The sequence below is a fragment of the Bombina bombina genome, chromosome 4 (genome assembly GCF_027579735.1).
Source record: "Bombina bombina isolate aBomBom1 chromosome 4, aBomBom1.pri, whole genome shotgun sequence".
In the NCBI taxonomy this organism is placed as follows: Eukaryota; Metazoa; Chordata; class Amphibia; order Anura; family Bombinatoridae; genus Bombina; species Bombina bombina.
Genome location: NC_069502.1, coordinates 863341036 through 863356948, shown reverse-complemented (window position 1 = coordinate 863356948; position 15913 = coordinate 863341036).

Here is a 15913-nt window from a genome sequence, read left to right as displayed (position 1 = left end):
TACAAAAAAATCATAACCACCACAAAAAAAAGGGTGGGCCTCATGGACTCTTGCTAATATGAAAGAAATGAATTTATCAGGTAAGTTCTTACATAAATTATGTTTTCTTTCATGTAATTAGCAAGAGTCCATGAGCTAGTGACGTATGGGATAGCAGATACCCAAGATGTGGAACTTCCACGCAAAAGTCACTAGAGAGGGAGGGATAAAATAAAGACAGCCAATTCCGCTGAGAAAATAATCCACAACCCAAATCAAAAAGTTTTAATCTTATAATGAAAAAAACTGAAATTATAAGCAGAGGAATCAAACTGAAACGGCTGCCTGAAGTACTTTTCTACCAAAAACTGCTTCAGAAGAAGAGAAAACATCAAAATGGTAGAATTTAGTAAAAGTATGCAAAGAAGACCAAGTTGCTGCTTTGCAAATCTGATCAACAGAAGCTTCATTCCTAAAAGCCCAGGAAGTAGAAACTGACCTAGTAGAATGAGCCGTAATCCTTTGAGCGGGGATTTACCCGACTCCACATAAGCATGATGAATCAAAGACTTTAACCAAGACGCCAAAGAAATGGCAGAAGCCTTCTGACCTTTCCTAGAACCAGAAAAGATAACAAATAGACTAGAAGTCTTCCTGAAATCTTTAGTTGCTTCAACATAATATTTCAAAGCTCTAACTACATCCAAAGAATGTAAAGATCTCTCCAGAGAATTCTTAGGATTAGGACACAATGAAGGGACAACAATTTCTCTACTAATGTTGTTAGAATTCACAACTTTAGGTAAAAATGTAAATGAAGTCCGACACACCGCCTTATCCTGATGAAAAATCAGAAAAGGAGATTCACAAGAAAGAGCAGATAATTCAGAAACTCTTCTAGCAGAAGAGATGGCCAAAAGGAACAAAACTTTCCAGGAAAGTAATTTAATATCCAGAGAATATATAGGTTCAAACGGAGGAGCCTGTAAAGCCCTCAGAACCAAATTGAGACTCCAAGGAGGAGAAATTGACTTAATGACAGGCTTAATTCGAACCAAAGCCTGTACAAAACAATGAATATCAGGATGATTAGCAATCTTTCTGTGAAAAAGAACCGAAAGAGCAGAGATTTGTCCTTTCAAGGAACTTGCAAACCATCTTGAAGAAATTGTAAAATTCTAGGAATTCTAAAAGAATGCCAAGAGAATTTATGTCAAGAACACCAAGAAATGTAAGTCTTCCAGATAGATCTTCCTAGACACAGATTTACGAGCCTGTAACATAGTATTAATCACTGAATCAGAGAAACCTCTATGACTAAGTATTAAGCGTTCAATCTCCATACCTTCAAATCCTGATGGAAAAATGGGCCTTGAGATAGAAGGTCTGGCCTTAACGGAAGTGTCCAAGGTTGGCAACTTGCCATCCGAACGAGATCCGCATACCAAAACCTGTGTGGCCATGCTGGAGCCACCAGCAGTACAAACGAACGCTCCATTAGGATTTTGGAAATCACTCTTGGAAGAAGAACTAGAGGCGGAAAGATATAAGCAGGTTGATAATTCCAAGGAAGTGACAACGCATCCACCGCTTCCGCCTGAGGATCCCTGGATCTGAACAGATACCTGGGAAGTTTCTCGTTTAGATGAGAGGCCATCAGATCTATGTCTGGAAGCCCCCAGATTTGTACAATCTGAAGAAATACCTCTGGGTCAAGAGACCATTCGCCCGGATGTAGCGTCTGGTGACTGAGATAATCCGCTTCCCAATTGTCTATACCTGGGATGTGAACTGCAGAAATTAGACAGGAGCTGGATTCCGCCCATACAAGTATCCAAGAAACTTCTTTTATAGCCTGGGGACTGTGAGTCCCCCCTTGATGATTGACATATGCCACAGTTGTGACATTGTCTGTCTGAAAACAAATAAACTATTCTCTCTTCAGAAGAGGCCAGAACTGAAGAGCTCTGAAAATCGCACAGAGTTCCAAAATATTGATTGGTAATCTCGCCTCCTGAGATTCCCAAACCCCCTGCGATGTCAGAGATCCCCATACAGCTCCCCAACCTAAAAGACTTGCATCTGTTGGGATCATAGTCCAGGTTGGACGAACAAAAGAGGCCCCTTGAACTAAACGATGGTGATCCAACCACCACGTCAGAGAAGAACGAACATTGGGATTTAAGGATATTAATTGTGATATCTTTGTATAATCCCTGCACCATTGATTCAGCATACAAAGCTGGAGAGGTTTCCATGCATAAAGCTACCGAAGGGAAAGATTGAGACTGAAGGTTTCGACAAGCTGAGACCAATTTCAGACGTCTCTTTTCTGTAAGAGACAAAGTCATGGACACTGAATCTATTTGGAAACCTAAAAAGGTTACCCTTGTCTGAGGAATCAAGGAACTCTTTGGTAAATTGATCCTCCAACCATGTCTTTGAAGAAACAACACAAGTTGATTTGTGTGAGATTCTGCAGAATGTAAAGACTGAGCAAGTACCAAGATATCGACCAAATAAGGAAATATCGCAATACCCTGCTCCCTGATTACAGAGAGAAGGGCACAGAGAACCTTCGAAAAGATCCTTGGGGCTGTAGCTAGACCAAAAGGAAGAGCAACAAACTGGTAATGCTTGTCTAGAAAAGAGAATCTCAGGAACTGATAGTGATCCGGATAAATTGGAATATGAAGATATGCATCCTGTAAGTCTATTGTGGACATATAATGCCCTTGCTGAACAAAAGGCAGAATAGTCCTTATAGTCACCATCTTGAATGTTGGTATCCTTACATAACGATTCAATATTTTTAGATCCAGAACTGGTCTGAAAGAATTCTCTTTCTTTGGAACAATAAACAGATTTGAATAAAACCCCAGGCCCCGTTCCAGAACTGGAACTGGCATAATTACCCCAGCTGACTCCAGATCTGAAACACATTTCATAAACGCTTGAGCCTTCACTGGGTTTCCTGGAATGCGTAAAAGAAAAAATCTTCTCACAGGCGGTCTTACCTTGAAACCTATTCTGTACCCTTGTGAAACAATGTTCTGAATCCAAAGACTTTGAATCAAATTGATCCAAACATCTTTGAAAAATCGTAACCTGCCCCCTACCAGCTGAGCTGGAATGAGGGCCGCACCTTCATGCGGATTTGGGAGCTGGTTTTGACTTTCTAAAAGACTTGGATTTATTCCAGACTGGAGAAGGTTTCCAAACGGAAACTGTTCCTTTAAAGGAAGGGTCAGGCTTTTGTTCCTTATTCTGACGAAAGGAACGAAAACGATTAGCAGCCCTATATTTACCTTTAGATTTTTTATCCTGAGGTAAAAAGGCTCCCTTCCACCCAGTAACAGTTGAAATTATTGAGTCTAACTGAGAACCAAACAATTTATTACCTTGGAAAGAAAGAGAAAGCAATGTTGACTTAGAAGTCATATCTGCATTCCAAGACTTAAGCCATAAAGCTCTTCTAGCTAAAATAGCTAAAGACATATACCTGACATCAATTCTAATGATATCGAAAATGGCATCACACATAAAGTTATTAGCATGTTGAAGAAGTTTAATAATGCTATAAACATTATGGTCTGACACTTGTTGCGCTAAAGCCTCCAACCAGAAAGTTGAAGCTGCAGCAACATCAGCCAAAGAAATAGCAGGTCTAAGAAGATTACCTGAACATAAATAAGCCTTCCTTAGAAAGGATTCAAGCTTTCTATCTAAAGGATCTTTAAAACGAAGTACTATCTGCTGTAGGAATAGTAGTACGTTTAGCAAAAGTAGAAATAGCCCCATCAACTTTGGGGATTTTATCCCAAAACTCTAATCTGTCAGATGGCAAAGGGTACAAATTCTTAAACCTTGGAGAAGGAGTAAATGAAGTACCCAGACTATTCCATTCCCTAGAAATTACTTCTGAAATAGCATCAGGAACTGGAAAAACTTCTGGAATAACCACAGGAGGTTTAAAAACTGCATTTAAACGCTTAGTAGTTTTAATATCAAGAGGACTATACTCCTCCATATCTAAAGCAATCAACACTTCCTTAAGTAAAGAACGAATAAACTCCATCTTAAATAAATATGAAGATTTATCAGTGTCAATATCTGAGGTAGAATCTTCTGAATCAGATAGATCCACATCAGAAATAGATAAGTCAGAATGATGGCGGTCATTTAAAAATTCATCTGAAATATGTGAAGTTTTAAAAGATCTCTTACGTTTAGCAGAAGGAGGAATAACAGACAGAGCCTTCCGAATAGATTTAGAAACAAATTCTTTAACATTAACAGGAACATCCTGAACATTAGATGTTGAAGGAACAACAACAGGTAATGGAATATTACTAATGGAAATACTTTCTGCGTTTGAAAGCTTATCATGACAAGTATCACAAACAACAGCCGGAGGAACAGTTACCAAAAGTTTACAACAAATGCACTTAGCTTTGGTAGAACCGACATCAGGCAGCGTCTTTCCAGAAGTAGATTCTGATCCAGGGTCAGGTAATGACATATTGCAATATGTAAAAGAAAAAACAACATATAAAGCAAAATTATCAAATTCCTTAAATGGCAGTTTCAGGAATGGGAAAAAATGCAAAATGAAACAAGCTTCTAGAAAACCAGAAGCAACTGAATAGTGAGACTGAAATAGTGTGAAAAAAACTGGCGCCAGGAATGACGCCCATATTTTTGGCGCCAAGAATGACACCCATATTTTTTGGCGCCAAAAAAACGTCCGCAATACACATACGTCAAAAATGACGCAATTACGTAAAAACTTCCGGCACCAACTATGACGCCAGAAATGACGAAATTTTTGCGCCAAAAAAGTCTTGCGCCAAAAATGACGCAATAAATAGAAGCATTTTCTGCACCCGCGAGCCTAACAGCCCGCAGTTTTTGAAAAAAAGTCAATTGAAAATTTAAGGTAAGAAAAATGAAATTTATATGCATTTTCCCAAAAAATGAAACTGACAGTCTGAATGAAGGAATACTGATTATCCTGAATCATGGCAAATATAAGTTTAAACACATATATTTAGAACTTTACATATAAAGCGCCCAACCATAGCTTTGAGTGAACAGAAGAAAGAAGAAGGTTGGCGCTTACCACTTCCAGAGATCCGTGCATTCAGGTTGCGTTCGCTTCAGCGTAGGCACATGTCCTTCGTCCGGTGATGCTTCCTGGAGCTCTGGTCCTAACGCCTCCGCTTCCGGCGTACACTTGTGACGTATGTACCAAACAAACAAAGGAGCCTGGCTAACAGAAAGGATACTTTCACAAATCTTCACCAACCTCTCGGTTCAGGGACATCCATGAAGGGAAAACACACACCGGTCAGTATACTTAAAAACAGGATCTTTATTGGAGTGGATAAAAACAAAGTAGGAGACAAGGCTCCATTAAACAGGAGAAAAGGCTACAGCTTGACTGACTGCAGACATGTTTCGCGTGTGTCTACACGCTTGTTCACTGCTGTCTGTCAGCTGTACAATTTGCCTCTATTTAAAGAGGCCTGTCTCAATTAAAATCAAATTTGCATTTAACCCTTTCCCTTCTAGTTTGATTGATGGTACACAGAGTCAGATGAGAAACAAAGTCAGATACTAAGATCATATACATATAAATAGTTAACACTGGAAAGACTAAGAAAAACTCTATATGGGTAAATATTTGATGTTTTAAAGCTGTATGAGGTTAAAGAGCTCTTAATATTTTCTACAGATATACCTGAATGATGAATTCTTACTTGGATTTATTAAATAAATAAATTAACATCGCTCTCCTTATTGATACCATTAGGGTGACTGGTTTTTAACTCAAAAATCCACTTTGCTTCCTTGAAATTGAGTCTATATTCCCTGTTTCCCCCTCTTTTATGTTTCTTCACATAATCAATTGCCTGTATGCAAAGCAATGAGGCATCCCCCTGATGCATATTTTTAAAGTGTCTTGAGACCGGTGTATCCCTGTCTGGGTCCTCAATGTCTCGTATATGTTCTAGAGCCCTATCTTTGACACAACGTTTTGTTCTACCAACGTATTGGATCTGGCACCCCCTACAGGTCAGGAGATATATGACATGTGTTGATTTACAATTTAGATTAAATTTAATGTCATATTCACGGCCTGTTACTGTAGACTTAAATTTGGTTCCCTCTTTTATATAGTCACATGTTTTGCATCTCTGTGCTTTGCATTTAAAGAACCCTAATCTATTAGGTAACCATGTTTTTTTATGTACAAAGGGTAAATCAGATGGGGCTACCATATTCCCAATGGTGAGACCCTTTCTTGATACAAATTTGCAACCTTCTCTTGTGATCTCTTCTAAACCTGAGTCTACAGCTAAGATGGGTAAACTCTCCTTTATAATGTTGCAGATTTTATTAAACTCCAGACTGTAGGGGGTGCTAAAGACAATTTTATTTTTTGTAATTTTTCCCTTTTTGTATTTGTCTCCGTGCTGGTTTTTGTATTTTAAGAGATTTTCCCTAGGTATTCGATCTACCTCCTCTTTTGTTCTTTTTAATAGTGGCTCTGGATACCCTCTTTCTATTAATCTATTTTCCAAGATTTTGCATTGGGTATCATAGTTTTGTTCATTTGAAAATATTCGTCTGGTTCTCAGGAACTGACCTTTTGGAATTGCCTTCTTGACATGTCTAGGGTGACACGATTTATAATTTAAAATTGTGTTGCCACCTGTGGGTTTCCTATATACTGTAGTGTTTATTATATTTGCTTCTGGATCCACCACCAACTCCAAATCCAAGAATTTAATGGTGGTCCTGTTATACTCTGCTGTGAATTTTAAATTCATATCATTGGAATTAATATTCCTAATGAAATTTTGTATGGATGTTTCATCTCCATTCCACACCACCAACAAGTCATCAATGTACCTTCCATAGTATACAAAATGTTCCTTTAGAGGATTGCCATCTCCATAGACGTGGCACGCCTCCCACCAACCCATGAACAGGTTGGCATAGGAGGGGGCAAATTTTGCCCCCATGGCAGTGCCACGCCTCTGGAGATAGCAGTCCCCCTCAAAGATGAAAAAATTATGTTGAAGCAAAAATTCTATAGCAGTAAGTAAAAAATAAATAATATCTTTGCTATAGTTAGAAAAATTATTCAGAAAATAAGATACTGCCGTCAGACCTAGGTGGTGTGGAATGGAAGTGTACAAAGATGTAACATCAATTGTAAGAAACCTATAGGATTCCTGCCACTTAATTTGATTTACTTTATTTAATACCTGGGTTGAGTCTCTGATGTAGCTCATTAATGTCCCCACTAATGGTTGTAGATAACAATCAACCAATTCAGATAATGGTTCCAGAAGGGAGCCCACCCCCGATATGATGGGTCTACCGGGGGGATTTAGGTTGTCCTTATGTAGTTTAGGAACAAAATAGAAAATGGGCGTGAGTGGAGTAGGCGGGAGTAAAGTGTCAAAATAAGTTTCCTTGAATGCACCTGCTTGTTTGCCTAGTTGCAAAATATCTTCCAATTTAGCTCTAAATTTTTGTGTGGGATTAAAGGTTAATTTGGTATAGATTTCTGGGTCATTTAATTGTCTTAGGGCTTCTGAGATGTAATACCCACGGTCCATGACCACTACATTCCCACCTTTGTCTGATTCCTTAATCACTATATCATGATTGCATTTTAGTTTGTTTAAAGCTCCTTTCTGTGTCAGTGTAAGATTGTGTAAATATTGACTTTTTGATGATTTTTGGGAGGTCAGATTTTCAGACAATTTTATTAATTTTTGTTCCACTGTGCGCTGAAATATATCTATGCTTTTGCTTCTGCTATTTACAGGATAGAAAATGCTTTTCTGCATGCTTGGTTTAAAAGTTAGTACCGTGTCTGTGGTCTCTATATCAGAGTTAGTATCAAGTAACATTGTCATGTCCATAACCAGACATTGTTCATTAAATGTTAATGTATCCTTTTCCAAATTCTGCTTTAAAGGTGTTATATGATTGGTCTGTTCAGCACCATCCATGGACCCAGAGAAATGTTGTTTCAGGGTCAATTTCCTGACAAATTTGTTAACATCATGGATGGTGCCGAACAGATCAAAGTGGGTCGTGGGGGTAAAACTAAGCCCTAAACTTAGAACTTCCTTTTCAATTTCTGTTAATTCATACTTTGAAATGTTGACTACATTTTTCATATGTATTTCCTTGATTGTGTGCGAGTCTGATACCTGGTTTTCCCTGTCTTTATATTTCCCTCTCCCCCTACTGCCCCTCCTTGTTTTTTTCTTTTTGTCTTGGTGTCTGTGCGCAATTCGTTTTTTGACATAGTGTCTTCTACCTGTACGGGTACATCTAGTGCTGATATTGCTGTTGTTTCAATAGGGTCTTCATTAGAATCATGGTCTGAGGAATCCACATCATAATCAGTTTCTGCAAAGTGCACTTTTTTTGCATTTTTCTTAGGCTGTATATCTGCCTTATTTTTATTAAACTGATTCGCATGACGTGCATTCCTCCCTGTGCTTTGCCACCTGTAAACTTTATTGAATTCGTAATCCCTTTTATCCCTAGACAATTTTTGCTTTTTAAACTCCCATAGTTCTTTTGTAAATTTGCTCATATTCTCCTCAAATTTTTTATCATATGAGGGAAACTCCTTATCTGTCTGGAATTTTTGCAAATCCAATTGTACAGTCTTAATGTATTTAATAGAGTCCAATCTTTGCTGTTTTTTCAATGTTATTATTAGTTCCATAAGGGCAAAAGAACAGTCATCTAAGATTTTATTCCACTTTTGTACAAAGTCCGTATCAGTCACTAGGAAGGAAGGAAATTTTTTGATTCTCAGTCCTCTTGGTATTCTTTTCTGTTTCAGATACAATAAAAAGGTTTTTATATCCAATTCCAGCTTGATGTCTTTACGTCTCAATTCATCGATTTGAAAGAAAAGTCCATCTAATGTGTTATTATTTTCTTGAAATATGTCATCCACATCCTCATCGTATGTATCTATAGAGGCTGCAAGATCCTTAAGTACAAAGGCATCTGTATGATCTGTAGGTTCTGACATTGTAAGTATATCCTGTGTATCCCACTCCAAATGTTTAACACAAACTACACCTGTTAGTTATGACCGGTTAATTGTGTGTATCCCTTATAAAACTTTATGTACAGAAAAAATATATATATTCTTCAATAAGACTTGTTACCACTTCAATTGTACGGATGTGACCCCTTATGCGCTGTAATGTTCACGGACTGCTTCAGCCTCGCACATGTCATGAACGCTATATAAAACCTGCACATATATATACGATCCCCCGTGGTCCTGCTGCCACCAACCAAGCGAATAAATCACAGCAAACAGAAGAAAGAAGAAGGTTGGCGCTTACCACTTCCAGAGATCCGTGCATTCAGGTTGCGTTCGCTTCAGCGTAGGCACATGTCCTTCGTCCGGTGATGCTTCCTGGAGCTCTGGTCCTAACGCCTCCGCTTCCGGCGTACACTTGTGACGTATGTACCAAACAAACAAAGGAGCCTGGCTAACAGAAAGGATACTTTCACAAATCTTCACCAACCTCTCGGTTCAGGGACATCCATGAAGGGAAAACACACACCGGTCAGTATACTTAAAAACAGGATCTTTATTGGAGTGGATAAAAACAAAGTAGGAGACAAGGCTCCATTAAACAGGAGAAAAGGCTACAGCTTGACTGACTGCAGACATGTTTCGCGTGTGTCTACACGCTTGTTCACTGCTGTCTGTCAGCTGTACAATTTGCCTCTATTTAAAGAGGCCTGTCTCAATTAAAATCAAATTTGCATTTAACCCTTTCCCTTCTAGTTTGATTGATGGTACACAGAGTCAGATGAGAAACAAAGTCAGATACTAAGATCATATACATATAAATAGTTAACACTGGAAAGACTAAGAAAAACTCTATATGGGTAAATATTTGATGTTTTAAAGCTGTATGAGGTTAAAGAGCTCTTAATATTTTCTACAGATATACCTGAATGATGAATTCTTACTTGGATTTATTAAATAAATAAATTAACATCGCTCTCCTTATTGATACCATTAGGGTGACTGGTTTTTAACTCAAAAATCCACTTTGCTTCCTTGAAATTGAGTCTATATCTGTAGAAAATATTAAGAGCTCTTTAACCTCATACAGCTTTAAAACATCAAATATTTACCCATATAGAGTTTTTCTTAGTCTTTCCAGTGTTAACTATTTATATGTATATGATCTTAGTATCTGACTTTGTTTCTCATCTGACTCTGTGTACCATCAATCAAACTAGAAGGGAAAGGGTTAAATGCAAATTTGATTTTAATTGAGACAGGCCTCTTTAAATAGAGGCAAATTGTACAGCTGACAGACAGCAGTGAACAAGCGTGTAGACACACGCGAAACATGTCTGCAGTCAGTCAAGCTGTAGCCTTTTCTCCTGTTTAATGGAGCCTTGTCTCCTACTTTGTTTTTATCCACTCCAATAAAGATCCTGTTTTTAAGTATACTGACCGGTGTGTGTTTTCCCTTCATGGATGTCCCTGAACCGAGAGGTTGGTGAAGATTTGTGAAAGTATCCTTTCTGTTAGCCAGGCTCCTTTGTTTGTTTGGTACATAGCTTTGAGTGTCATAAATAGAAATAAGACTTACTTACCCTAAGACATTCATCTACATAAAGTAGATAGCCAAACCAGTACTGAAACGAGAATCAGTAGAGGTAATGGTATATAAGAGTATATCGTCGATCTGAAAAGGGAGGTAGAAGAAATCTCTACGACCGATGACAGAGAACCTATGAAATAGATCCCCTAGAGGAAGACCATTGTATTCAAATAGGCAATACTCTCTCACATCCCTCTGACATTCACTGCACTCTGAGAGGAAAACCGGGCTTCAGCCTGCTGCGAATCGCATATCAACGTAGAATCAAGCACAAACTTACTTCACCACCTCCATGGGAGGCAAAGTTTGTAAAACTGAATTGTGGGTGTGGTGAGGGGTGTATTTATAGGCATTTTAAGGTTTTGGAAACTTTGTCCCTCCTGGTAGGAATGTATATCCCATACGTCACTAGCTCATGGACTCTTGCTAATTACATGAAAGAAAAAGTATATAAACATGCAACATTTTGTCATTATATCATATTAATGATTCACTTGGATGCAGTTTTCACATATTAAGTATGATATTGTCATATCTGTCACTCTTTTTCCAGCAAGAATAAGTTGATACCTGGAAAAAAAAATAATCATGCTTGGTTAATAAGCAGATTTGTATCAAGCCATAGTCCTTTAGAATATATTTATAAAATAGCAAAATAATCATTGATTAGGATATCATAACCATTTGCAGTTACATAGATACAGGGGTATATTAACTATACCATTTGTTTATTGTCATATTAGTTTGTAATACAGTTACAAACAGGTGATTAGTATCAGTAATCACCCCTCTAGTTATTGCTGAGCAGTGTAACTATTATAGTATAATACTCAGAATATTTGATAAAAAACATTTCATCCATTAGTTTAATTAATTGAGTAAGTAATTTAAGCAAGTTTTAGTTTCAGACTTACCAACAGCTTCATAGTTACCTTCAGTTTGATCGCCTATTTACTTTTGGCCTAGTAAACAAGACATCCTAGAGTCATGTTTGACCCTGAACTAGTTTAAGTTCCTAAAGATCAGGAGGATTTATGTTATCAGCTATGTCTTAACTTTATTAGCTTCTTTTAACAGGTTTACCCTATTCTAGGGACCCTTTTCAGTTTTGCACTTTTAGACTTTTAAACCATATACACCCTATTAACCTTAGGCAGGGTATTCCTTCTAGAGGGGACTCTGCAACCCTGAGGAAACTTTAGGTACGGCATTTCAAGCCTACATTGTACCTTTCTTACCCTATTTATACCTAGGTGGGTTTTTACTGGTAAAGTAACTTTGTGCTTTTGGAGAAGCTTACCTCCTTATATACTCTTCCAGGAACATCTCTGACCAAAGCACGGTTTAGCTGTCTTAATCTTACTTTCTTGCTTTGAGTACATTGCAACTCTTATAAGGTTCCCTTTCCCTAAGGGTACATTATATGGAATCCATTTTTTCCCCAGTAACAGTATTATTTACAAGAGGCCTAGTTATTTAGCTATTAAGCTAGGCATATAGATGTATTCCAGTCTTAGGTTAATAACCTTTTATGTGGAGGGAAAGAAAATACTACTTCCCACTCTAGGTTTGTCACCCAACTAAAGTATAGAAAAACCACAGTAAAATTAATACTATAATTATTTGAAAATCCGGTACTACCTTATGTCGTCATCAATTCTAGACAGGACATTTGGTCTCTCTGCACGACTGAGGAATGTAGATCTCTTCTTGCTGCCTGCAATTTCATGTTGCCCTTAATTCAGGATAAGAAGGCTTTTAAGTCTGAGAGGGCTAGATTACGAGTTTTGCATTAGAGGCTATACGATGCTAACAAGCATTTTTCTCTCACCGCTCACTTACATACAGCGCTGGTATTACGAGTTTTCAGAAACCCGTTGTTAAAAGACAAGAAGTGAGCGTTGAGCAAAATTTTGCTCCATATCTCACTTCAATACCAGCGCTGCTTAACTCAGCGGTGAGCTGGCCGTACGTGCTCGTGCACGATTTCCCCATATAAATCAACGGGGAGAGCCGGCTGAAAAAAAGTCTAACACCTGCAAAAAAGCAGCGTAAATCTCAGTAACGCACCCTTATTGATTCCTATGGGGAAATAAAAGTTATGTTTACAACTAACACCCTAACATAAACCCCGAGTCTAAACACCCCTAATCTTACACTTATTAACCCCTAATCTGCCGCGCCCGACATCGCCGACACCTACATTATATTATTAACCTTTAATCTGCCGCTTCAGACACCGCCGCCACCTACATTATACAAATGAACCCCTAATCTGCTGCCCCCAACATCGCCGCCACCTACATTATATTTATTAACCCCTAATCTGCCTTCCCCAATGTCGCCGCAACCTACCTACATTTATTAACCCCTAATCTGCCGCCCCCAATGTCGCCACCACTATAATAAACATATTTACCCCTAAACCGCCGCACTCCCGCCTCGCAAACATTAGTTAAATATTATTAACCCCTAATCTGCCGTCCCTAACATCGCCACCTCCTACCTACATTTATTAACCCCTAATCTGCCGCCCCCAACGTTGCCACCACTATATTAAAGTTATTAACCCCTAAACCTAAGTCTAACCCTAAACCTAACACCCACTAACTTAAATATAATTTAAATGAAACTAAATAAATATTCCTATAATTAACTAAATTATTCCTATTTAAAACTAAATACTTACCTATAGTGATGTCGCGAACCTAAAATTTTTGGTTTGCGAACGGCGGACTCGAACTTCCGGTATTGTTCGCGAACCCGCAAACCGCGCGAACCGCCATTGAATTCAATAGGCAGGCGAACTTTAAAACCTACAAGGACTCTTTCTGGCCACAATAGTGATGGAAAAGTTGTTTCAAGGGTACTAACACCTGGACTGTGGCATGCTGGAGGGGGATCCCTGGCAAAACTCCCATGGAAAATTACATAGTTTATGCAGAGTCTGCTTTTAACCCATAATGGGCCTAAATCAACTAACATTCCCAAATTGTTTGCAATAACGTGCTTTAAAACATCAGTTATGATGTCGTATCTATCAGGTAGTGTAAGGGTTACGGCCGCATCACAGTGACAGAGCAAACTCCAAGTGTTACGCACCGCAATCAACCGCAAACAGTCCACTTGCACAACCACGAGATAGATAGATTTGATAGATAGATACATAGATAACATAGCTCAATCGATGCAATATACATATGATCGATACACTGTACATAGCTCAATAGATGCAATATACATTCGATCGATACGAATTACATCGATCAATAGATGCAATATACATTTGATAGATACGAATGTTATCGAATCAAAGATGCAATATACATTTTATAGATACGAATTACATTGATCAATAGATGCAATCTACATTTGATCGATACGTTTGATAGTTCGATCGATTTGATATATAAATAAATGGATTTGAAATATATATAATTTCCCTGACAGAGTATAACAATAAGACATGTGGTCTGTGACCCGTGGTGTGTTAAGTAGTAATATTCTTAAAATTTTACTACAACCTGTTACTCCCCCTATCAGATGAGGTCTATATGGCCTTCATTTGTGGAACCGGGAGATGGAAGAAGATGATTGTTCTGTCCTCCTACTTCAAATTTGTCAGAAACACAAGTGGCTGTCTCAAAATATCACGGACAGAAGATAGATTGATAGATAGGATAGATAGATAGATATACATAGATTGATAGTTAGATAGAATCGATAGAAGAGAAATAGATAGATTTGTTAGATATATAAATACCCTGATAAAGTCTAATAATTAAACATGCGTTCTTGGACCCAACTAGGTTGTGTTAAGTAGTACTATTCTTCGCACTTTCAGCCCTGTAACTCCCCCTATTGGTGGAGGTCTATATGGCAGTTATGATTACCCTGACAAAGTATAACAACAAGACACGCGGTCTGGGACCCATGGTAATTTTGTTGTGTTAAGTAAAACTTTTCTTATCACTTGAATCCCTCTTACCCCCCCTTTTGTTGGAGCTCTATATGGCCTGCATGATTAGCCAGACAAAGTATAATAATAAAACATCTGGTCTTGGACCCATGGTAATTAGGTTGTGCTTAAGTAGTACTATTCTTATAACTGTAATCCCTGTTACTCCCCCTATCAAGGGACGTCTATATGGCCTGCATGATTACCCTGACAAAGTATAACATCAAGACACACGGTGTTGGACCCATGATAACTAGCTTGTGTTAATTATTACTTTTCTTAGCACTTTAATCCCTGTTACCCCCCCCCCCCCCTATCGGGGGTGGTCTATATGGCCTGCCTGATTACCCTGAAAAATAAAATAATAAGACATGCGGTCTGGTACCCATTTTAACTAGGTTGTGTTTTAAGTACTACCATTCTTAGCACTTTAATCTCTGTAACTCCCCCTATTTGGTGAGGTCTATACGGCCTGGATGATTACCCATACAAAATATAATAATAAGACATCTGCTCTTGGTCTGCAACCCATGGTAACTATGTTGTGTTAATTAGTAATGTCCTTAGCATTTTAATAGCTGTTACTCATACTCACCCTATCGGTGGAGGTCTATATGGCCTGCATGATTACCCTTACAAAATATAATAACCAAACATATGCTCTGGGACCCATGGTAAGTAGGTTGTGTTAAGTAGTACTGTTCTTTGCAGTTTAATACCTGTTACAACACCAAATGGTCGCAGGTCTATCTGGCCTTCATGATTAGCTGCACCCAAACCCCAAAAAAAGCCGAGTGGTCTTAGACTAACACCCATGGCTAACTCGGTTGTTTCAATTAGTACTATTCTTAGCACTTTCATCCCTGTTACGGGTGGTCTACATGGCCATCATGATTAGCCGAACAAAATACTACAATCCAACCTTTGCTCAGTCTTCATAGGCCCTTCATTGGCTGTATTTTGATAGTACAGTTCTTATTATTTTTATAGCTGATACAACACCGAATGGTGGCAGCTCTATATGGCCTGCATGATTAGCCGCACCCAAAACAAAAATAAATCCAAGCGGTCTTGGATTAACACCCATGGCTAACTCGGTTGTTTCAAGTAGTACTATTCTTAGCACTTTCATCTCATCATCCCTGTTACTTCCAGGACTCTCGGTGGTGGTCTACATGGCCATCATGATTAGCCTAACCAAATACTACAATCCAACCTTGGCTCAGTCTTCATAAGGCCCTTCATTGGTTGTATTTTTGTAGTTCTGTTCTTATTAGTTAAATAGCTG